The following is a 23942-nucleotide window of genomic DNA, read 5'->3' on the forward strand; positions in this document are numbered from 1 at the left end:
CCTTTCAGGAGGCTCGGAAGCCTCCTTTCAAGAGGCTCGGAAGCCTCCTTTCAAGAGGCTCGCCTCTTTTCATTTTTCATATACCTATCTCATGAGTTACGATTATTTCCATCTACAGCGGAAAAAATAGAAGATACCTATGAATAACGTAATATAATAAATAATATGCTTCAACTGGCTACGCAGTATTTAAAGATTGAAACAAGACTTTTATTTGTTCAACGTTTTGACACGGGGTTGGTATCTTCTTCACCTTCCCCCCGTGTCGAACCGTTGGACAAATAAAAATCTTGTTTCAAACTTTAAAGACCGCGTAGCAAGTTTAAGTTGAAATAACAATAAACAGTCGATCCTCAAAACGTATAAATAATATGAAAATGCAAAATATATAATAAATAATTAATCGATGCAAAAGTTCGAAGGGGTAACTCCCAAGTGAAAATTTCAGAACTGCTGTTTGAGAAAAACCGCACAAAATTCCTTAGAGAATTCAAAAATTACTACGAAAATTTAGGGATTCGTTTGAAAATTAATTTGAGAATTCATTCATTAACTCATTTCAGGATTTCTCTAAGATTCCTCCATGAATTCGTTAGGAAATATTTTTGGAAACTCTTTCGAAAATGTGTTTGCGAGCACCTACGGAAATTGTTTTATGAATTTTGTTTTGGTGTTTTGGAAATTGGTTTAGGAATTATTCCGGTTTTTTAATTTTTCCGGAATAGTTTTGAGAACTCCTTCGAATCCTCCTTGAGGAATTCCGACGGAATTTCATTTGGAAGTTTCTTTAGAATTTGAAAAAAAAATATCTCCAGGTATTCATTTGAAATTTCTCCAGATATTTCTTTAGAAAATCTAAAAAGGAATTCTAAAATTTTTCTTTTTCTGAAAAAAATCTTTCAGAAATCCGTTATTTTAAATTCCTTCAGCAGCTCTTCTAAAAACTTCATTTTGGAATTTATTTGGATGTTCCTTCCAAAAATTCTTTAGATATTGCTTTGAAAAATCCTTCATTAATTTTTTTATTTCAATTTCTTTTGAATTCTCTTTTGGAAATCCTTTGGATATTCCGTCAGTAATGTTCTCGAACATTCGAAAGTTCTTCTCGAATTCCTTCGCAATTCCTTGAGGAATTACATCAAAAACTATTGTTTCGTCCAGGGTGGGACGACCCTACGTTGTGTTTCAATTCTCCAGGATCCAGACGATCCAAACTTATAACAATTAAGCCAATGCTAAAATATGGTAGACGGTGAACGAGTTCCGGTTTGTTTAAAGGACCGGAAACCCTCGTTCAAATGCAAATCAAACCTAGATAATGGTGAGAACCTTGCATTCTCGCTGCACGAGGTGATGCAGAGAATAGTAGTACTGCTGGACTTCTTCGTCATGTGGCATAGGGGTTCGTAACCTTCCATAAAGTGAAATATGAAATATTTTCATGATGACTGGATCTCACTCTAGTCAACTTCAAAAGGTCAGAAAACGGCGTTTAACAGACCTGACAAAGCTACGTGCGCGAATAATACTTTTTTAAGAAGCCTTTTTGGTTGGAATCTCGGACAGAAGAACGAAATTTATTTTATAATATACATCGGCAGTCGTACTTGAAGGTTCAAACCCTGCCTTGGTCACCATTCAAATACCGGCACACCAGTTTACGGTACTGAAGAGATGGAGAGGCTTTATGGACAAGCAATATATGTAGCTTGAAGTGCAGGATTTTATTTTATTTTATTAGTGAAATCTGATACTATCTTCTGAACAATTTATTTATAATATTGGTGACACCGGTCACCTTTTGATAAAAAGACATACGATATCTCAAGGTGACCGGTGACATATACCAACTCGAAACACTGAATTAAATACACAAAAACTTCCTGCTCACTGAGCGGACTACAATAAAGATATTATAGGCCGTGAACACCTGCCGAGATCAGAACATTATGATTAGGGTCATTTTTTAACGTTTTATCATAATTTTTAGTTAAAATTTAAAGATTTGTTTACTCTAAAAGCAGTTCCTGAAGCTGCACCTGAAGCCAGATCGGCTGCAAAAAATACATTCCTAACTCAACTTACAAAAAATCGTTTCTCCACCCGGCATCCGACCACTGTGCGACACACGAAGCAACGGCTGCTGCTGCTGCTACTGTACCATAGTGCGCTTGCAACGCCAACTACCGACCGCCGAAGAAGTGTTCAGGCGTGCCAGCCCACAGGCACCCAATACTAAATGGCAAAACAGCTGACGTTATTTATCTCGTCTGCGTGAATACGACACGGCCACAGAAGCTCAGAGTCAGAATAACTACAGAAAGTATAGTTAAGAGCGCTTAGAGCTGCGGTGCGGTGCGGGTGGTTCACCATTTCCCCGTGGCTGAATACGCAGCTCTAGCAAACAGAAGTTGGTTCACGTGGGACGCCCTCTGGTTCCACACTCACCAGCACACGGCATCATCATGATCGGATCGGGCTCCTAAATCAGAAGCTTTGTGGTACAAATGTGCGCCGAATTATGGCTCCATTGTGCCGACGAAATGTGCGTTATGATGTATGCCCGGGCCGTGCCACGCCGAAGATAGTGCGCCCGAGTTATTATTACATGGCGTTGGACGCCGCGCCAAAGTACGACGCACACATACAGACACCCAGACATACATACATACATACATACATACATTCTGCACCGATGTGCGAGAATGAGATTTCTTACGCTTCGGAAAGTTTTCCGGCTTTCCAGGCACGCTGCAGTAATGACTTGCTGTCGGTGGGTAATCTTGTAAACTTCTGGGGCGATAGTTAAATTTCCGCTCCGAGTGAGATAATGGGTAGAATGGTGTCGGCTTCGGTGCTGTGCGAGATTGCTTTTGATGCAAATAATTGAAGAAGTTGTTGCAATATTCACACGGGCAGCAATCGGACACTCGAGAAATTGCGCAATTTGAAACCATTATAATTTTGCCAACCAACTTATGTGGGAGAATTATTGCCGTGAACTTTAATTCGTCGAGGCACAATGCTTCCATCCGAACAGGGCGTGCATTTTAACCGGTTGTTACGAATATTGCAGTATTTGATATTGATGGCTTACGGTACATGGCTCAAACCTTAGCTTACTATCACAGACATAATACATTAAGTATTAACTCATTAAATTCATCTTAGTGAAGTGAGGTCGGCTGTAATGTTCAATCATAAATATGAGTGGAACATCCGTTTTTTTCTTTGACTTGGGCAAACTTCGAACCAATCGACAGACTTGAGCAAAACCGATGAGAGTGCCACTTGTGATCGATTTGCGAACTATGATCATATGAATTGGCCACTAAATAGATGTATGATGAAAATTTTATGAGTGTAATGTATAGCATTCTTTTTTTTATATATTTTTTTATGGAAATAATTTCATTTTTCATTGTTCTTTTTTGATTATTTTGTAGATTTTTTTTAATTTCTTGTGAAAAAAAAATATTTTGTTGAAATTTTGTTATTGTTTATCATTAATATTGATTTATTTATGGAAATTCATGGAATTCAGTCGATAGCAAAATACTGAAGAAGTTTTTAAGTAGAAAACGAAATACGTATCTATTGATACAAAGTGAATACATATACTGGAAGCAAATGGTATAGTGAAGTCTTTTAAGAAGTCTCCCACATCCTGTGCATATTCCCCTTTCCTTTTCAAGCACTAGAAAATTAAAGTTGAAGTTGTTTAAAGTCAACAAAAATATGCCCCATAAAATATACAGCAGACCAACCAAAAGAGGTACTCGTCCAAATTTTTGTTTGTTTTGAGGAATCATTCTGCGAAAAAGAGAAACCACCCTGTGGAGCAATAATCATTGTTGTTCACTACTAGTGGCGCGATCCTTTTTGTATCTCAATTGCTTGTCGAAAATATTCACGAAAAGTAAGTGAGAAGAGTAATTGGTAAAGCGAACACTGACTGGTGGAGTTAAGCAGCCACACGATGGGGCACGTGACCCACTAAATCGAATATTTAGTCAAAAGGCCAAAAGGGTCCTGAGAAAAACAACTGATTTTCGTAAAATTTTGATTAATCTTGGAGATACTTCCGAAGTAATTTTTGAAGATATTTTCGAAAGAATTTTAAAAGCAATTCTAAGAATTTCTTTGCAAAATCCAATCGGTATTTCTCCGGAAATTGTTTTGTAAATTCCATCGTAAATTCCTGTAAGAATTCCTTCGCCAAATCCACTTCAAAAAATTTCAGGCTTTCCTTTGAAAATTCCTTTATTTTCAAAGGAAAGCCTGAAATTTTTTGAAGTGGATTTGGCGAAGGAATTCTTACAGGAATTTACGATGGAATTTACAAAACAATTTCCGGAGAAATACCGATTGGATTTTGCAAAGAAATTCCTAGAATTTCTTCTAAAATTCTTTCGAAAATAACTTCAAAAATTACTTCGGAAGTTTCTCCAAGAATAATCAAAATTTTAAGAAAATTAGTTGTTTTTCTCAGGAATTCATTCTGAAATTTGTCCAAAAATTTATTCGAAAATTTTTTATAAATATCCTTCAGAATTGTTTTCTACTCCAGGAATAATTTAGAATTTTTTTCCTTGATTCCTTTGGAAGTTCCTCTTTTTTAGTAAAACCAATTAAAATTCTTGCAGGGATTATTCCAGAAATATTGTTGGTAGTTTTTTTTCCTGAAATATTGAATGGAATGAAATAGGTATAAACATTTATTGAATAATGATGAATGAATGAAGAATTATGAAATATTTCCAGATTAATTTTTAGAGTAACTTTTGAAGTAATTGCTAAATTATTCGTAATTAAATTTAATTATGAATTTCTGAAAATATTCCCGAGAGAGCTTCTTAGTAAACATCCGTAGGTGTTGAGGAGCTTCAGATTAAATTTTCGGAGGAATGTCCACAGATATTTCTAAATGAAATTTTAAAAGTATTCTTGGATGAAATTCTGTATAAATTCCTAGGTGAAATTTCAAAGGAATTCCAAGAATTTCTTCTCAGAGTTTCGGAAGAAATTTCTTGAGGAATTACTGGAAGAATTTGTTTGACAAAAACCTTAGATAATTGCTGATGCAATTCCTTAAACAAATTTGATAGGTTTTCTAATTCAATCATTTGCAATATTAAAAAGAATTCATAATAAAAACATGAAGGAAATTCTCCTGAGCGGTTTTCCGTTGGAATTGCAAACAAATTTTCAATTAAATTTCTTAGCTCATTCATCCGAATTTTTTTTTAGTAACTATTCCAACAATACCTCTATAAACCTATAGGTCTATAAAACTCCGGAGATTCCTATTAAAGTTTCTTCAGAATTCCTTTTGAGCATTCTATCAGGAATCCCTTCAGAAAATACCTCAGAAACTCTTTCAGAAATCCTTAGGAAAATTAATTTAAAAATCATTTTTAACATTCCTTCGAGAAATCTTTGGAAATTTCTTACGAAATTCCTTCAGGGAATCTTGAAAAGAAAATTCTATAAAATCCGTTGGAAACTCCTTCGGAAGCTCCTTTAGGATTTCCTATTTTATTCTTCAATATTTTTTTTTCGGAAGAATGAAGGAATCGAAAGCAAAATTTCCGGAACTATGCAAGAATTTTAAAGGAATATTACACTGTTTTACTAAAGGAATTTTTGACAAAAATTTCAAAGGCCTCATGGGATGTTTTAATAAAGAATCCCTGGAGGAGCATTCCAATGAACTACTCATAAAATTTTATAAATTATCCTTGCAGGAGTTTTCGAAATAATATCTGTAGGATTTTCTGGAGAAATTTTAGAAGAAATTTTTAAAGAAAATTCAAAATGTTTTTCAGGAGGAATTTTCGAATGAATTCTCAAAGGAATTTATGAAGAATAACATGAATAGGTTTTCGAAAAGAATTTCTTAACAAATTTCTGAAGAAATTTGTTATGAAATTCCCGTTACGGTAGAGCAAGGTAAAGTAGCTACCCAAGTGGATTACTCACAAACACTGAGGGCTAAAGGCACAACCAAATAAAAAACAACAGTCTCATGATTCAACACATTATATTCATAACGCTTTTCATTTTTCCCTGCTCTGGGCTCCTACTTCTCCTACTCTGTGAGATTCTAATCTTATTTAGGTGCACTGACTCACGATTTGCTGCATCATAGTGGCTGCTCAGGGCCGAGCCAGCCCTGCCTGACCGAGCGGCCTGGCCGCGCTCTCCTCAGCGCGCGCCTTGCCTGTCACGCGTTGCCGCTCGAGCGGAGCCTTCGATGCCGAACGTTCGCACAGCCAGCTAGCCCTGCTATTCTCCTTCCGTCTCGCGCTAGGTTCACTCGCCGACAGAATCTCGAAATCGTCCAAAGGTCGTGGCCTACTGCCGTCGTTTCGCCACCACTCGCCCCGTTTCACCGCTTGGCTCCCGACACGAAAATCAAACCTGCGAAAGAAGCCCTGGGGACGGTGGAGCATTAATAGGCTGCCTGCGATTTCAATTACCGTGGGCTTACCCTTGATGGGGCTTCTCTTCCTGCGGGCGATGCTAATCCAAGCTCCACTGCCTTTTCGCGTCTGGTGCGCTTGCGGGTATCCACTGGTTGACGGGGTCTCAAGCGCCGACGTGCTCCCTGCCTTGGCTGAATTGGGACCTAGCAGTGGCCTGTAACTGAAGCAACCGCTGACGTCACGTATCGGAGTTTTATTCGGTGCCGGAGAGTGGAGAGGCCTGAATCTTAACATATGTTTTTAGAATATGCTCCGTCTTATTCAGTAGTGTTCTGCTCACCTGTCAGATAACTATTTTCCGGATGGTCCGGATTTAGTATCCAAATCAGTGCCCTCTAAACGGCTTCTATTCCAGACCACGCGCTCGTAGATTCTGGAAAACAAAATGGCCGGTCCTTGGGTTTCCAGTCGAGATCAAAAGATTTTTTGGCTTACCGTCACACAAGATGACCCGATTCTGCTTCGAATTCCTTGCAAGGAATTATGCGACTTAACAATCATGCACAGGGCACCTCAAGTACCACTTCCGGCTTTTCTTTCGTTTTCACGACTTTTTCACGCTAGTAGTCCAAAATGTACGGTTGCAATTTTCTGTCGTGCAAATCAATGGACGTACGATTTGTCGCGGGGCCTAGTGCGAACTGTTTCTCTCGCTGCTCTGACGACCGTGCCGACCTGCGATCGGCGACGCCTGCTTCTAGTCGTCGGAGCGGAGACTCACTTGAATTGCTGAGTGTAGGTAGGCGTGAGAGTTCTCTGGTCACACGTTCTCTCACTTCCGTCTCTCGTGTTGGTTTGGCGAGCAGCGGTGGTGATGTACAACAGCCAAACATTACTTCACACGAATGTGTGCTTGTACCCGGGCAGAAGCCATGAACAGAATAACAAAATATGATATGCTTTTGATTGATATAAGAGATAAAAGAACAGGCAACAATATCAAAAATTAGCACCGAAATATCATATGAACATCAAGATATGACATGGATAAGAACAAACTAATGACACATGATATTGATCACTTCTTACAAATAGCATAACTTGATCTCCTCATGATATTTTAGTGCAAAGTATTGATATTGTCGTCTGATCTTTTATCTCTTATATCAATCATGTCAATATCTCATTTTGATATCTTATCAACATTTGATATTAATGAGCTATTTTCGTCTACTCGGGTATCGGTGTCGTGTCAGCGATAAATGGTGTTGCGTTTCGTTACTCTCGATGAACGCGCACAAGTGTGAGTTTGTGCGTGTTGCATATATCAGTCATACTGTGGCGAGGCGATTATGTTTCTGTGGCTAGCTGGACAGGATTTCAGCAAAGTGTTCAACAGGGGTGTCCGAACTGTGATACACGGGACAGTGCGTATTTTGATTTTACTTTGTTATTTTCTAATGTGTCATGAGACTATTTTATTACGTTTTTTACGTTAGCACATACGAATAAACTAAAACGTAACAAATTGTTGAATAAATTTCCTGAATAATTATTAAAGAAATCCACGAAAAAAATTAAAATGGAATTCCCAAGCAAATTACTTTTTGGAATTTTCATACAAATCTTTGAATTTCGACAGGAGTTCATTCGGATTTTACTCCAGAATCTCCTGAAACAACTGCCTTAGGAATATCTGAAGGAATCCCTTCGGTAATTTTTCTAGGAACTTATCCAGGAATTCATTTGAAAATCCAGACAGTAGTACATCCAGTTATTTTTTTACACGGGTGGGTTTCAGTCGATTACGGAGTTCAGTGCGAGATTTCTCTTGTTTCGGACAGCAGAACGATGGCACGATCGGACGAAATATTGTGTTCTGCTTTGCGCGGCCGTTAATAAAAATCAGTTCAGTGCTAGATTTCTCTTGTTTCGGACAGCAGAACGATGGCGCGATCGGACGAAATATTGTGTTCTGCTTTGCGCGGCCGGTAATAAAAATCAGTTCAGTGCGAGATTTCTCTTGTTTCGGACAGCAGAACGATGGCGCGATCGGACGAAATATTGTGTTCTGCTTTGCGCGGCCGGTAATAAAAATCAGTTCAGTGCGAGATTTCTCTTGTTTCGGACAGCAGAACGATGATCGCGCGATCGGTCGAAATATTGTGTTTTGCATTGCGCGCCCGGTAGGCCGGTAGTTAGTTTGTACTACTTTTCGCGCCCGATTCATGGCTAGGTAAAATCACTGTGTATAAAGAATGACACGGTCGTATCGCTTATCAGAGTGAATCCAGATCCAACGATGCCTACCAATTAACTGATAATCCTTCCTGTGGTTTTTGTGGAGACGCAGAGGTAAACACGGTCTTCAAATAGCAAAAACCACCTACTAATATTCCTTCCTTCTTCCTAACTGACTACAAGGACGTGGCCGGCGCCGTTATTGATCATTTGAATTTTAGAGTCACTGAAACTTGCACACTGAGAATGCTTGAACAATCCCAGTCAATCATTCAGTTGATTCTTTGTGCAATTTCACTGATTCTGGTCAATCACGGAGTAGCAACCATAGATATGTGTAGTCAGTCAAAGCTAAGCTAAGCTAAGCTAAGCTACACGGGTGGGTTTCAGTCGATTACGACCTTTAGCGTAAATGAAACTATGAGAATCACAAAAAATAAAAAAAAAAATTAGGTGGTATTTAAAAAGTTGTGAAAGTTCCGGTTAACCGAGAAATTAATGAATACCAACCGTGAAAACAAACAAAAAATGGATGAAAGACAAAACACTGTTGTGAATGCATTTGAAATTGGAAATGCATTTCAGTAGTTGCTTCGGAAATTTCTCTAGTGTTCATCCAGGTAATATTTCACAAATTTATCCAAAAGTCCTGCACACATTTTTACGTGATAAATACCCCAGGAACATACCAGGAATAAATTTGGTTAGTCATCCAGAAGTTTCCATCATGAGTTTCTCCATGTAATACATCAGGTATTCCTCCAAGGATTCATTACTAAATTTTTCAAGAAGTTGCTTCAAAAATCCTCTGCAAAAAAATCTAGAAATACCTCCAGAAAATCTTTTAGGAATTCTTTCGAAAATTCCTAAAAAAATATCTAAAAATTCTTTTAGAAACTCCTCCGGAATAGCATTTTTTTTAATTCAGAAACATTCCCAGGTATTACATTTTCTTGGCTCCCGTTGTTCTGCCGGAATTCCTTTCTCGAATTTTTTAACGAATTTTTAAAAGAAGGAACTTCCGAAATTTTTGAATTTCCCTGTTCATTCCTCCAAGAATTCTTTCGGAGTTTCTTCCAGGAATTCTTTCGGCGAATTATCAGGAAATTACTTAGGAAATGAAAAATTCTTCCATCAAAATTTCTGTAATAATTAGTTTAGGAATTTCGGAAGAAATTCCGTTTGGATTTACTAATAATATGTCCGAAGAATCTCCTTGATCAAGTTTCTAAAGAATTTCTAGAGAAATTTTCAAAGACCTTTCCAGAGAATTTTCAGAAAAAAATTCTAAACGGATGTCAACAGGAATTCTTGGCGTAATTTTCTTAATTATTTGTGAAATTAATTCCTGGAAGAGTTCTCAAAAGATTTTTAGAAGGATTTCCTAAAACATACCCTGAAGACATTCCTGAATCAATTGCTGATCGAATTCATAATAAAATGTACGAAGGAATGCTCCTAACAAACATTTTGAAGGTATTCCTAAAATAATTTCTTTAGATATTTCTGAAAGAATATCCGTAAGATCTGGCTGATAACTTAGCCAAAGCATCACGGAACCAACAGAAGCTTGACATACCAATACCATCCCAGGACGTCTCGAAGGCTATTCGAAACAAAGTATGGTCAACTTGGGAACTAGAATGGCGTCAAAACCAGTCAAATTTAAGACAAATTAAAAGTATTCCTGTAAAGCAACTAGACCGCACGTGCGCATCACAACAACGTATCCTTACACGACTTCGGATTGGACATACCCGTCTCACCCATTCGTACCTACTCAGCAAATCTAGTCCACCCATCTGTACTTATTGCGGCACCCAAATTACCATACAGCATATCTTTACTGATTGTAGAGGATTTACTCAACAGCGGAGTGAGTGTGGGATCAACGGATCACTCAGTGAAACACTGGCTTTCAATTCACAAAAGGAAGCAGCAGTACTCAAGTTTATCAAAGAATGCATGTTATATAATGAAATTTAACTCAAACAATTGTAATGTAAATAGCCTACAAACAATTATACGTAATGTATTAAAACCCAATCTGACATGAATGCCACGATCGTGGTGAAGTGTCACTAATAAAAAAAAAAAAAAACTCTCACTTCTTATTTCTTTCTCCTCGCTTTCTCATTTCTATCTCGCATTCCTCAATTCTCAGTTTTCACTCTTCACTTCTCTCTACTCACTGCTTACTATTCACTTCTCATCTAGCACTTCTCACTACTAACTTCTCAATTATCAATTACCACTTCTCACTTTTTATTTTTCACTTCTCACTTCTTTCTAACGAGTAGAGAAGGGAGAAAGCGGAACTAAGCAGAAGAAAGAAGAAGAAATAAAGAAAAAGGTGGTAAAGTTATAAAAACGAACGGTCTAATTTGTGAACGACTTCAACATTTTTTCCTCGGCTATTTATTATACTCGATCTCCATTATTTATTCGAAAAGCAAAAAGCTTAACTTTAGCTTTAAAGCTCAGCACAGACAAGCACCAGTAGTCGCTCTTCTTCGGAAGAGGGAAATTTCTGAGTGGTCGTGATAATAATTTGACTTTGAGCTCCGTTCTCGTTTCTCAAACTTTGAAACCCCCACCTGAAAATTTAAATTGTGCAGTAATACGTGGCACAATGCAATACGTGCGCAGACCAGATCTCATCACTTGAGTGCAGATTTTAGCTTAGTGCGGATGCATTATATCACCTAAAAGTTCTAAGTGATATCTAAAGATCTAGTTACTAGAAAAGTGCCTATTAATAAGTATTACCTTGAAGATATTATAATATTGTATTTTAAATTCAGTTACTGATAGGCCACCGATTTCGTACATTGTATTGTATAACTTAGTGCGAATTAACATTGTAAATTACAAGGTAAGCCAATGTGACAACCAAATTGAAGCTTAAGTTCTAAAAGTTGCGTTGCAGGAACAGCCCTACAACAACGTAGGGTGTTTGTTTGGTTTCACACCCACGAGTATCAACGGGCCACATACAAACCATGTGCTACTGACTGCGTTGCAACTAACCACCCCCACGCTTAAAATCAATAACACAGAGATGTGTTTGCATCACACAAAACGGACCTAATGTGGAACATCCCCTAGATGAGCGACAGTTACACAGGCACAAAAATGCCTCGTACGGTCGTGATAACGGTCCTTTTCAACATGAAAACATTTGTACAGATTCCTTGTTTCATGAGGAACCAAATACTGTTGAAAATATTGAAATCCAAGTTTCAATAAAACCACACGAGCTATTTTTGTGGCTGTGTAACTATCGCTCATCTAGGGGATCTTCCGCATTAGGTCCGTTTTGTGTGATGCAAACACATCTCTGTGTTATTGATTTTAAGCGTGCGGTCCAGAGAGATCCAGTGAGAGCCTCTCGTCACTGTGGTTTCGGCTCGCGGTTTTCGTTTTCTACGCTCGGAATCGCTCGGAATCAAATTTGCCTCAATCCTCGTTTCGGCACACTGCTATCGCCGAGTAGATTTGGGCAGTCACGATAGTGGGATTCGAGGAGCTCTAGAGTGGAAAAAGGTCGTGAAGCACGTTGGGATACAACACCGATCACGTGGGTTGAGATTGGCGATCAACGCATTGTTGGAACGACATCGCTGGCAAGTAAATTCTGGTGAGAAATAGGATTAAGATAGACAGAGAAGATCAGGCTAGCATTAGGAGATCAATGTGCACGAAAGATTGGACCAATAAAGATTTTTTGAATTTTAACTCGTGCGGTGGTCCTAAGAAAGGCACACGTTTTCGCATTGATTTCGAATCGTGGTTTTTGCTTAATGAATAATTGATCGCGGAATATTTAGATTATCGAAATCATAGATAAAAAGGTTCTCTCGGTTTACTGGGAGGGTTTACATGTAAGTTGGATGATAATAACTCGCCCTAGAAGAGGGTCTTCCTTAGACTAGAAAGTGGTGCATAAGCTGCTGTTTGTGTGAGCTCAGAATGTACGTTACAAGGTAAAAGAAAAAGAAAGAAAGTAGAAGGAAGAGGGAATAAGGAAGAAGAAAGCTTACCTAGCACTTCTCACTTTTCAATTCTCCCTTTCCACTTCTTAGTTCTCATTTATTACTTATCACTTATTCTACTTACTTCTCATTTCTCACTTTTCATTTCTCGCTTCGAATTGATCGTTTATCATTCCTTACTTTTCATTTCTCAATGCACATTACTCACTTCTCACTTAGCACTTCTTACTTCTCAATTATCAATTCCTACTTCTCGCTTCATAATTCTCACTTTCCGGCTATCTTCTCACGTCTCACTTTTTCCTTTTAATCATTCACATTCCACTTCTCACTTCGCACTTTTCACTTCGAATTCCTCACTCCAACTTCTTATTTCTCATTACTCACTTTTCACTACTCACAATCATCCGAATTAATTCGCCATGTCAAACGGAATTCGGCCAAGTGCCCCAAGACCGTGTATATTGTGCATGTGAACCGTTTCTGGCAAAATTGAGTTAGCGAAGTGAAAATACATTGGGAAATTACTTCGACTTAGAGAATATCGAGTAAAGGAGATATCGACTTACGGAGGGAACAGAGTAGCATAGGATCAAGGTACTTTAACAATCGTCGAGCCGGGGGAAATATCGAGCCTCAAAACATACTGCTCGAGAGAGTTCATTGTAGAACACTAAGTTGAAAAGCAGGTCAAGTTCTAATTTGTATGTAGAGCAATTAAAAGAAGAATAAAAAGATCTTTGAAGTTATTTTCGGACGATTTTCTGGGGAAATCTATAGATTAAATTTCGAAAGAGTTCTGGGAGGAATGTAGAAAAAAATTCTTGGAAAAATTTAAGATGTCGAAAAATGCCTCAAGGAGTTCTTTTGGAAATTCTGTTAGAAATTCTTAATTCTTGAGAACTTCCGAAGAATTCTGGACAATAGTTAAACCCGATTTTGACATGGAATTGCTCGCTAGAAAACCCCCTAAACCAGGGCTGTGCAACGTACGGCCGGATGCGGCCTGTTAATGCCTTTATTGGTGAATATTAATCTCGAATAGTTTTGGAACAGATTATTTGGGCACCCTTCTTCTTCTTCTTCTTCATTGGCATTACATCCCCCACTGGGACATTGCCGCCTCGCAGCTTAGTGTTCAATTAGCACTTCCACAGTTATTAACTGCGAGGTTTCTAAGCCAAGTTACCATTTTTGCATTTGTATATCATGAGGCTAGCACGATGATACTTTTATGCCCAAGGAAGTCGAGACAATTTCCAATCCGAAAATTTTCTAGACCGGCACCGGGAATCGAACCCAGCCACCCTCAGCATGGTCTTGCTTTGTAGCCGCGCGTCTTACCGCACGGCTAAGGAGGGCCCTTTGGGCACCCTATTGATATAATTCTACTTTGAATCCAATTCTGTTTTATTAGTGTACGAGTGATCGCTGTACACCTATACTTATTATTAGTTAGCGTTTCTTTGTGAAACATATGAATAATAGTGATCAAGACAATTGAAATTGCGTTCAACTAAAAATATATGAATACGAACCCATATTGTAATCTGCAACACTATTGGATAGGAAGCGTATAAAAGTCCAAAGTGACAGTTAGTCTTAGTCAGTCTTTGAGAGCAGTTAAAACTCAGCCGCCACATATCATGTGGCTAAACAACAGCAACAGTTAGTCCAAGAGTTCAAGTGTACAAGTAGAATATCGATAATAAATCGTGAAAGGCAAGAATGTATTCTAAAGCTGACTGGCCAGTGGAGATATATCATCTTCCACACTGATATTCTTCCCTCCCCCTTCATACGGGAGCTTGGCAGAAGGAAGGTCGTGCGATATGTGCCATCACAAATATTGCCCTCCGCTCGCTTTCAAATCGACTTCTATAAAACATTCTTCATGCCTGCCGTATCCTAACGGAACTATCAATTCTATACTTTCGCCTCTAATGCTATCATGAACATGTACGTCCAAGTTTGGAAGATGATATTAGCATTTCCATATCATTGTAAATCGTTTAACTTCACGTAGAAGTAACACACACGAAATCATTAATTTAGTAATTATTTTTAGCTTTTTAGTGGAATGTCTTAACTTGTCATAAGTCATAATGTATTTCAACCTCAACAGTAAGGTCGTCTTCAGTGTCTGGTACTTGTAAGTCGAGTCAAGTACTAGACACATACGTAATACGTATCTGTCAAGGTACAATCAAGTGGTGAGACTCGTCTTATGACAAGGGAAAAAATGTATTTTACTTTGGTCATATGAAAATGTATAAAAAATATGTATCGAATATTTCCTGGCCCGCCAGCAAGTGTCAATCTAAAAATTGACCCGTAGCTTGAAAAGGTTGGGCAGGCCTGCCCTAAATTGTTGCAATTACAGTCTATACATTATCCAACAGAAATTGGAAAGTTTTCTTAGTAACCATTTCAATTATGGGAACTGTTCCGTTTTCCATCTCACTGCACATATATTCATCTCATCGCAAAACAAAGCTTTACAGGGCCAATCTCGTCGCGTGTGCTCACTGCTACAAAAAATCACAAAAATAAGAAACAAACCAAATTCCTTTTCATTGCTTTGTTTTTGATGAGATGGAAATAGGAGCTATGGGATGAAGTGCCGAACCGTTTCCTTACATACGATAAAATGCACTAAAATTTCGCAAGACTTGAAACTGCCTGATTTTGTTTAAATCGATTTATCGCTTGACTGATTAACGCCTCTAATTATAGTTCTTATTTCAGACGCCGAATCGTAAAGAACCAATTACGCCAAAAACAAGAATTTCATCCTGTAGGCACGATTTTCAATAATTTTATTTGAATTTTTATCAAATAATATAAGAAAATCTTTTCGATTTCATCTAACCGAACTTCCGATGGAAAATGTAGAAAAGCTGGTTTTGAGAACAGAAGATCCTTTTTTGCCAAACTACCCTGAAGGAGAATTAAGAAACCAACTTCATGTAACCCTCCAGGTTTCAGCTAGTTTGTTTTTAGTAATGGCTTTGTATGGCTGTTTGATACGGCAATCAGAAACAATGAGGTAACTCCAATAAAACAAAGCTCATGCTCTGTAACACATGTTTTATTGTAGTTTTGTTTGTTGCCCTAATTCCCTCTAGGCGCTGGTATTCTTACAAGTTAGTTGCATTAATTAGGGCGTGTTACCAGGTGTAACTGTCCAAAAACAATGCAAACACAAGCCGCTACGCACTAACATCCGACCAAACGAACGACCCTTGTGCGTAGCGAAACAATTACTGCCCCATTACGAACGATTCCACGCACCGGCTTTCGGCGAAAAGAGAAAGTCGTCACAACAGCCGCCAGCCAGCAGCCCACGGCTCAAAGTGTGCGAAAACCAGTGAAGCACTGCAAACCCAACATCAACCCCGAACTCGTCAACCGAGTTAGGCACAATGGCATTATACGGCTGAATTATTTGCAGATGAATAAATAAATAAATGAATAATAACAGAGTCTACGAAGTCACCATTTCACCCATTCAGTTATCCGGAAGACGAAGCAACCGAGCCGGGGACCGGCGTGACGCGACGGCCGGTCACAGAGCCCGCAACCAGGAAGGAAGTGGATCAGGGTTTGGTTTCACGTTTGGCGACATCTGCCTCCCCGTCTGGCTTCGGTTTCTGCGTAGGCAATCGTGTGCGTGCGCCTTATTTGACGTCTCAAAAAGCCCCCATCCGCCAACAGATCAGGCCAGATCCAAAACGGGGCAGCCGACATGATGATGGCTGTGGCGGTGTGGATGGTGGTCGATGCCGTGTGTCGAACTCGTTCGGTAAGTGGATATTGCGGCGCGGTATTGAGTTTCCACATTTCAACACTTCTGGCTCTTATTTTATTTCGCCGTGGCAATATCGTTTTCTGCAAACGATGGAATAGATAGGCCACCCCGCCGCCGCCACCGGCGCTGGCTGGGCACAGATGGCGTCACCCACGTTATGCTTTTTTCGCTTTGTGCCTAATAACCCTAAGAGGAAAATGTGTACCGCTGTCGTTGGCTTCTGTGTCTGTATCCTATTGTAATGGTGGCTCAGTTGCGCCAATCTTCTGGTTAGGTCGACTGGCTTTGCCGGTTGGTTGGGCGGTGAGAAAAGACTTGAAGACAATTTGCGCCTAGTGCTGTTTATTGAAATCACGCAGCAGACGCCGCGCGCGCGCCCGTTGACGGGACGGAGTTGCGGAATTGAAAATTGAAACGAATAATCTCGTTAAATATGTATTAGATGCTCGCGGGATGGAGTGGATGGAGACACTTTGCGATGGCTGATATCTAACCAAATTGAGAGTAAAAGGTACGATGTGCTGAAATGGATGAAACGGGAAGTTTTTCCTATTTTAAACAGGAGGCGCTAACTGTGCACTTGAAGTCAATTTCAGCTATATTGGGTTATTGCTTTTAGATAACTTTAGGGGAAGGTGGGGACCCTATTTTACCGAGAAACAAACTAGTTTTGGTCTAGCGTATTTTTGGTATAGATCCTCTAGACAAATTATAGTTATGTGGCTAGTTTATATTTGGATTGACAACCGTATTTATTATCCAGGATGGTTTGTGTATTGTGACCCTCCTAAAGACGTAAAATTTGAACAACTTCTCCTAACAATGAATTAATGCTATAACTTTTTCACATCACAAACTCATAAATAAATAAGCAAAACCATTCAATCACAATTTTGGTATATTTGGATATCAAATTTTTGCTCATCAGTCACCCATATAAAAATTTGGCGAAAGAATTAAAAAAAATCAAGTCAACCCGTTCTCCCCTATAGCTATAAACGACATACGTTGGCCATTTACACGTTGAAAATATTCGACATCCCAGGTGCAATGCACATTTTATGAATTCCTTTATATAGAGTCAATCTTGCACTTGAGTATGCAAACTTTGAATTCAGAGCTTTTATCAGAATTGGAACAATGTGATTATTTCTCTTCTAGATGAGGAGAAATTTCTATCAACACATTTGTCCTTCTTCTTCTTCTTTTTCTTCTTATTCTTCCTATTTTTCTTCTTTTTCTTCTTCTTGGCATTACATCCCCCTCTGGGTCATTGCTGCCTCGCAGCTTAGTGTTCATTCAGCACTTCCTCAGTTGTTAACCACGAGGTTTCTAAACCAAGTTACCATTTTTGCATTCGTATATCATGAGGCTAACACGATGATTATTTTATTCCCAGGGAGGTCGAGACAATTTCCAAACCGCAAATTGCCTAGACCGGTACCGGAAATCGCACCCAGCCACCCTCAGCATGGTCTTTTTTATGGCCGCGCATCATAGCTAGGATAAGGAGGGCCCCACACACTTGTTTTAGAATTCTATTTGAGCAAAATGTGTCATTAAAAATCGCTGCGGCAAAATCGAGCTAAGGCATGCTGCTAAGAACAGGCTTCAAATATTATATAGGTATTATACTTTATATGTTATTTAGAGGTGGAAACAAACGACTAATACAGACGAAAGACTTATCAATTTTCCTGCCATTTTTCAAAGCATATTGACGATGCATATTATACATCAAATTATTCTTCTGTTCAACAAAGCTGCTTTCTTCTTTGAATAACCCTCGGATTGATTGGCTGCGGTACAATAGCATAGCTTTCAAGTCACGTCACTGCAAAGCTTGTCGTGAAAAAACGCATATCGTGATATTCACGACTGTTGGATTCGCGACCGATTTCGTAAAGTACCGCGTTGCTGTCGTTCGGCGTTGAGTGATATGAACCCACAGATAGAACACTAAAAGAATCTATCCACAAAAGTGTTATCCACATTGATCGGAAAAATATCGTGATAAGTGCATCAAAAATGCTACCGAAGAGATTGGTGCCAGATCGTGGGTAGCTCCACTTCATGTGAAAAAGCTGGCGTGGCTTGGGTGCGATCGTCTCCGACATGCCGTCAGTCATCCCATTGGTTCTGATTGATGAGGAAAGCGAGCAGGAGCATGTGACTAATTCTATCGATGGTAAATAGGATAAAATTGAGAATTGAGCTTTACGGTTTGCGAACTTAATTAACACGAGGTGGTTGCTAAATATTTCTCGTGAGTAGTTAGAGCTTTTAATGGTTTCGAGACCGGTGGAACACATTTTGCATGAATTATGAGACATTTTCGTTACGAAAGTGGGGAAATGTCTCCTAATCTGAGATCGTTGAGCAAGCAGGAGCGTTTTTGCTTCGACACGTTGAATGATGTGGCGTAATGTATTGGCGGTTACGATCAAGCGCGAGATAAGGGTATGATTGTTGGATGAATATAGATTATTGAAATAGACTAGATGAAGATTCAGCTACCGCAGACGAAGAAAGGCTTGCATGCAGGTTAACGGATTCCTCGTCAATGGTGAACGAAAAGCTAACCCTGTACCTATACCAGTGTTGTATTGGATCCTGCTAGTTCGAGTTTTAAGCTTTGTCAAGCAGCCAGAATAAAAATTTTTGAAGTAAAACTTTTTCTTTTGATGGCTCCGTCTCCGGGACACATTCAAGAGTCTCATCGATTCTAATCAGAATCTATCGGATGTGGTTTTCTTATCTTATCGCATCATTGACAAAAGACGCCAGGCGTAGGCGGTTGTTTGAATCGATCGACATTACCGAAATGGCAAGCTTACATGCATTACAAGCTTTGACCAAACTCTTCGAAAATAAAAAGTTAATGTTGAAAACCTACTTGGATCGTTTCTTTCTGTGGAACCGATGATGCGGGAAAGTTACGAATAGCCACTAGTCGATGACTTTGAACGTACCGTACAGCACCGAAATCCATCCACATCATGAGATATTAATAAATTAAAAGGAGTTAAAGATAACTAATGTAGAAATAATTTATCTAATCCTGTTCAGATACTTGGCAGTGGGCTTTTAGGGCATAGAAATGGTGAGAAGGCTTTGACATTAGAACAACAAAAATCAAAAACAAATCGCCACCCACCAAACGCAGAATTTTTGCCGCCATTTTGTTTTCTGGTAGAGCATAATTGCACCGAAAGTAACAGTGTTTTAATTTCCAATTGCAAATCATTACATAAGATAAGCGGAATACAAATCGAAGGGGCGCTTCTCAAGGTGCGTATCGAACTATTTACAGTGGTAGTTTAGTCAATCAGACTGCTTCAATTGAAATATTTAGTCAAAAAATAGCTATACGTATTTTGATCCTTTGAATCGAAATTCGTCCACGGTGGACGGATTTCGAGTCAGGAGTAGTTGATTTTATTCATTATTTTATCATGTTTTTCATAGTTTCCAATGAGTAAATGTGAAACACTTCAAAAGTAGAAGCCTTCATGCTCCTGTATGTATGTCAAACGTTTATTTACATTTGACTCCTATTTTCTAATGAGTTTTTCGTATACTAAGGTGCTTAACCTTTACTGTACCGACTTATTTTTTTCAGTAACTTTTTTTCCTTCAATCTACTCTGACTTTGGCAAATATCCTCCGATTTTTATGTTATTCTGGTATTGTTGGATCCAGAAATTCATATAGTTTTCGCTCCCGGAATCTGGAGACGGTCCGTAACACGGTCAGGAGACGGTCCGTAACAAATTCATCGACAGATGTTATAATACGTAAAGCAGAATGACCTCACAGATTCCCAATGATTATTAGGCCTCCTTGGAAGTACCTGGTGCCTGGTTCCCTGGGGGAAGTGGCCACATACCAACCCAATCGAAACAAGGATCGATAAGTGACCACTTCCCCGAGGGCACCTGGTCCGGGGCATGGCCGAATGGATGCAGATAGAAAATATACGAAATTGACAGCAATGAATGAGTATTGAAAAACCATGAAGTTTGATACGTCGCATGAAGTTGTTTGATTCGGATCGATAAGTGGCCACTTCCCCCAGGGCACCTGGTCCAGGGCATGGCCCTATGGACACAGACAGAAATTATACGAAATTGTCAGCAGTGAACTGGTTTTGTAAAATCATGAAGTTTGATACGTCGCATGACGTTGTTTGATTCGGATCAATAAGTGGCCACTTCCCCCAGGGCACCTGATCCGGGGACATGGCCAGATGGACACAGACATAAAATATATGACATTGCCAGCAATGAACTGGTATTGTAAAATCATGAAGTTTGATACGTCGCATGACGCTGTTTGATTCAGATCGATAAGTGGCCACTTCCCCGAGGGCACCTGGTCCGGGGTATGGCGGAATGGACACAGACAGAAATTATACGAAATTGTCATGTCAGGGACATGGCCAGATGGACAGAGATAGAAATATAATGCCTGAAATGATCAGGAATGCACTGGAATTGCAAAATCGTGAAGTTTGAAACGTCACAACCCAAGTAACAATTTTCATGCTTGTTAGATTTATTTAATTCTTATAGCGGATTTATGACAGCAGTCACCATGGCTAGTTGCTCAGATTTATTGGCGATCTTATTGCTATCAATAAACCTCTAATAAATCTATTCGAAAAGCTTCAAGCGTCAAATGCCGACTGGTCTTGTTAGCAGCTCTACGGTTGTAACGAAGAGCATAATAAGTCTAATTTTCAAAGCTTGATCAAAGCCATAATTTTGGGTCGTAATGTGGTCAAATGAATAACCCCAATAAGAATATTTACATTGCAAAGGGTTTATAATGGTGTTTAATAAGAGCAACATTTTTCTGATCGAAATCTATGATGGCCATATTGGAAATGGAGAACCATCCTCAAGTAAGTGAAATTTATCACTGGAATTTATGATTAGACGGTGTTTTCGCCGCAAAAAGACACATTTTTGGTAAAGGATATAAAAAACAAACATATCTGGGTGTAATATCAATTTGTTTAGCGAAGATTTACGTTATTGATATTATAATAATTTTAAATTCATTGCCCAAAACTATATTATTTTGCGGGCGCGTAGTGCTTAATCTCATTTTTGCACTAGCTTTCACCATGAAATCGAGCGCGCACCTCGTTTCCATGAAAGTACATTGGAGAAAAAACTTAAAAAAGTATTATTTTGTAGTCATCCTCATCATGATTTTCATCAACACTTTAGTTTGTTATTATTTGTTTGCAAGATTTTGTTTCTCTTTTTTCAAAGCAAATTTTTGACAGCTGCCGCAGCCAAATTCCCTTTTTTGCGGGCGGCTTGAAACGGATTTTTATATACTCTTATAAGAGGTTTATAGTGGTAATCTAGAGAGGGCCACTTGGACATATCTTACTCTTATAGTGGTCATCAGAAGGTAATCCTGTAGTAATGGGTTTTATTGTCAGTTCTTGTAATTCGATCTTGAAAACCATTTCTAGAGCGGAATAAAACTTGAAATGTTACTTGGGAAGGCCTTGTTTGGATTGGGTTGGTATGTGGCCGCTTCCCCCAGGGTACCAGGCACCAGATACTTCCAAGGAAGCCTAATAATCATATGGAATCTATGAGGTCATCGCCAATAAGTATGAATTTCTGGATCCAACAATACCAGAAGCATGAAAATCCGTGGATATTTGACCAAGTTAGTGTAGATTGAAGGAAAAAAAGTTACTGAAAAAAATAGGTCGGTACACACCTAAAACTAATCATGTAATTTTAGGTGCTGTGACACCGACATATACGAGCGTCATTTTTGACGTAAAATTAGGTGGTACTTTAATTTTACATTTCAACTTTATTGACAAAAAATTGATTGATCAGAACGAGAATCGAACATTAGTCCGCTGAGTGAGAGCCCGGCACGCTACCGCTCAGCTATCGCCGTTTCTTGAAAGAGGGATGATCGAAGTAAAACTGGTTCCACGATTTGCACTGAACAAGTATTTCACTGCATCAAGTCATTAACTGCTTGTGCGTTAGGTGTGTTGCAGCGGGTGCTGTGTTTAGGTTCCGTGACATGTAATTTTAAATCATCTTACATTGAAAAATATACGACTCTGTTTATGTCATGTGGTTTTGTGTCATTTCATTAAAATCAGTGGTGCGAATTCTCAATCTCAGTGACTGAAATTTGTTGAATATTGATACCATTCCCTCTTCACACTCACTTCCTAGCAGTGAAAACTGAAAATGGTTAGCTTCAACAATCAAAGATAAAGTAAACAAAAGACCTCTCTTCTCATTGCACACGCAGCCCGCACTGACAGTCTATTCAGTTCACTCGCTGCAGTGTGAATGCGACGGCCCTATATAAATGCATGGGTGAATACTATCACTTGAAAGACAATGACAGGAAATTTGTGCCGAATGATCATCAGCTTCAGCCCGCTGTTGGCAAACCGAGTTTGCTAAGCTACTCCTGCTTTGTCGTTCTGACTGAAAGGCACCGTCGTAGGCAAAGAGGAGCAGAGAAAAATACAAAACAAAAGAATCACACTCAGCAGGCATTGTTGATAAATTGCACCACTGATTGAAATACATCACCTGTAATATTCATATTTTTTTGGTGTGTACAGTAAAGGTTAAACGTACGGATTTCGGTGCCCCACTGTACAAAGGGGTGGAGTGTTCTTCTTGCAAACATGGTGCGCTGTCTCTTCGACACGTCGACACTAAAACTATGGAAAAATCATCACGGACGTTCTTTAACCTAACGCTCCCCGGAAGTCGAATGTCCCCGAACTCCCTCGATCTGAATCCGGCCAAGTGAAGACATTCAAGACCAGCAGTGTACATGCCATCGTCAGTTCATCCGGAAAGCCATACGTTTTCAGCAACTTTTCCGCCCATTCGCTGTTCGAATGTGATGCGTTCCACAAGCTGCCTGTTTCTGAGCACTACGATTCGGTGAAGAAGAGGTCTCTCTGCATCAACTACCTATTCGCGGATCATCAAGCTAGAAACTTCTCGTCAGGTTCCTGTCGTGTTTTTGAACAAAAGCATCGTACCATGGATCACCACCAAGCTTCAATTCGCAATCCTATCCAACCACAAATATCCAAACCGATCGCTAGCCAACCCTTCACAGCCCAAACTCATTCTCAAACTTTAATAGCTCCAGCCATGTCGTCAAACGCAAGTAAGACCACCCTCACCAACACCTCTCGTTAGCCAAAAATTCTGCCCGATTTCCGGTTCGCTCAGTCATTGTTCTACATCCTCTGTGTACAACGTTCGCCGTATTCCGTCATACGTTTTACTGCAGACTGCGCTTTTGAAGGTCATCGATTCGTCCAATAATATCCTGTGGGGCAGAGCATTACTCCATCCCGCTGCGCCGCTGAACATCATGTCCGAAGGTTTGGCTCAACGCTTACAAGTCCAAAGAATTAAGGAATATTACGCCGTCGGCGAG

The 23942-nt window shown here is 39.3% G+C and overlaps 1 protein-coding gene and 1 long non-coding RNA gene across 3 annotated transcripts in view; both read right to left on the bottom strand.

The window, feature by feature from the left end:
• The window catches only part of LOC134223622 (furin-like protease 2), a 1298803-nt gene that overhangs the window by 1043379 nt on the left and 231482 nt on the right, over positions 1–23942 (bottom strand). The window lies entirely within an intron of this gene.
• On the bottom strand, positions 6027–7192 carry LOC134223980 (uncharacterized). The gene is made up of 4 exons (XR_009982797.1): positions 6924–7192; positions 6769–6861; positions 6494–6714; positions 6027–6437 (listed from the first exon to the last, which is right to left on the bottom strand). It is a non-coding gene; the product is annotated as an uncharacterized LOC134223980 (long non-coding RNA).

This window comes from Armigeres subalbatus, chromosome 3, assembly GCF_024139115.2.
Source record: "Armigeres subalbatus isolate Guangzhou_Male chromosome 3, GZ_Asu_2, whole genome shotgun sequence".
In the NCBI taxonomy this organism is placed as follows: domain Eukaryota; kingdom Metazoa; phylum Arthropoda; class Insecta; order Diptera; family Culicidae; genus Armigeres; species Armigeres subalbatus.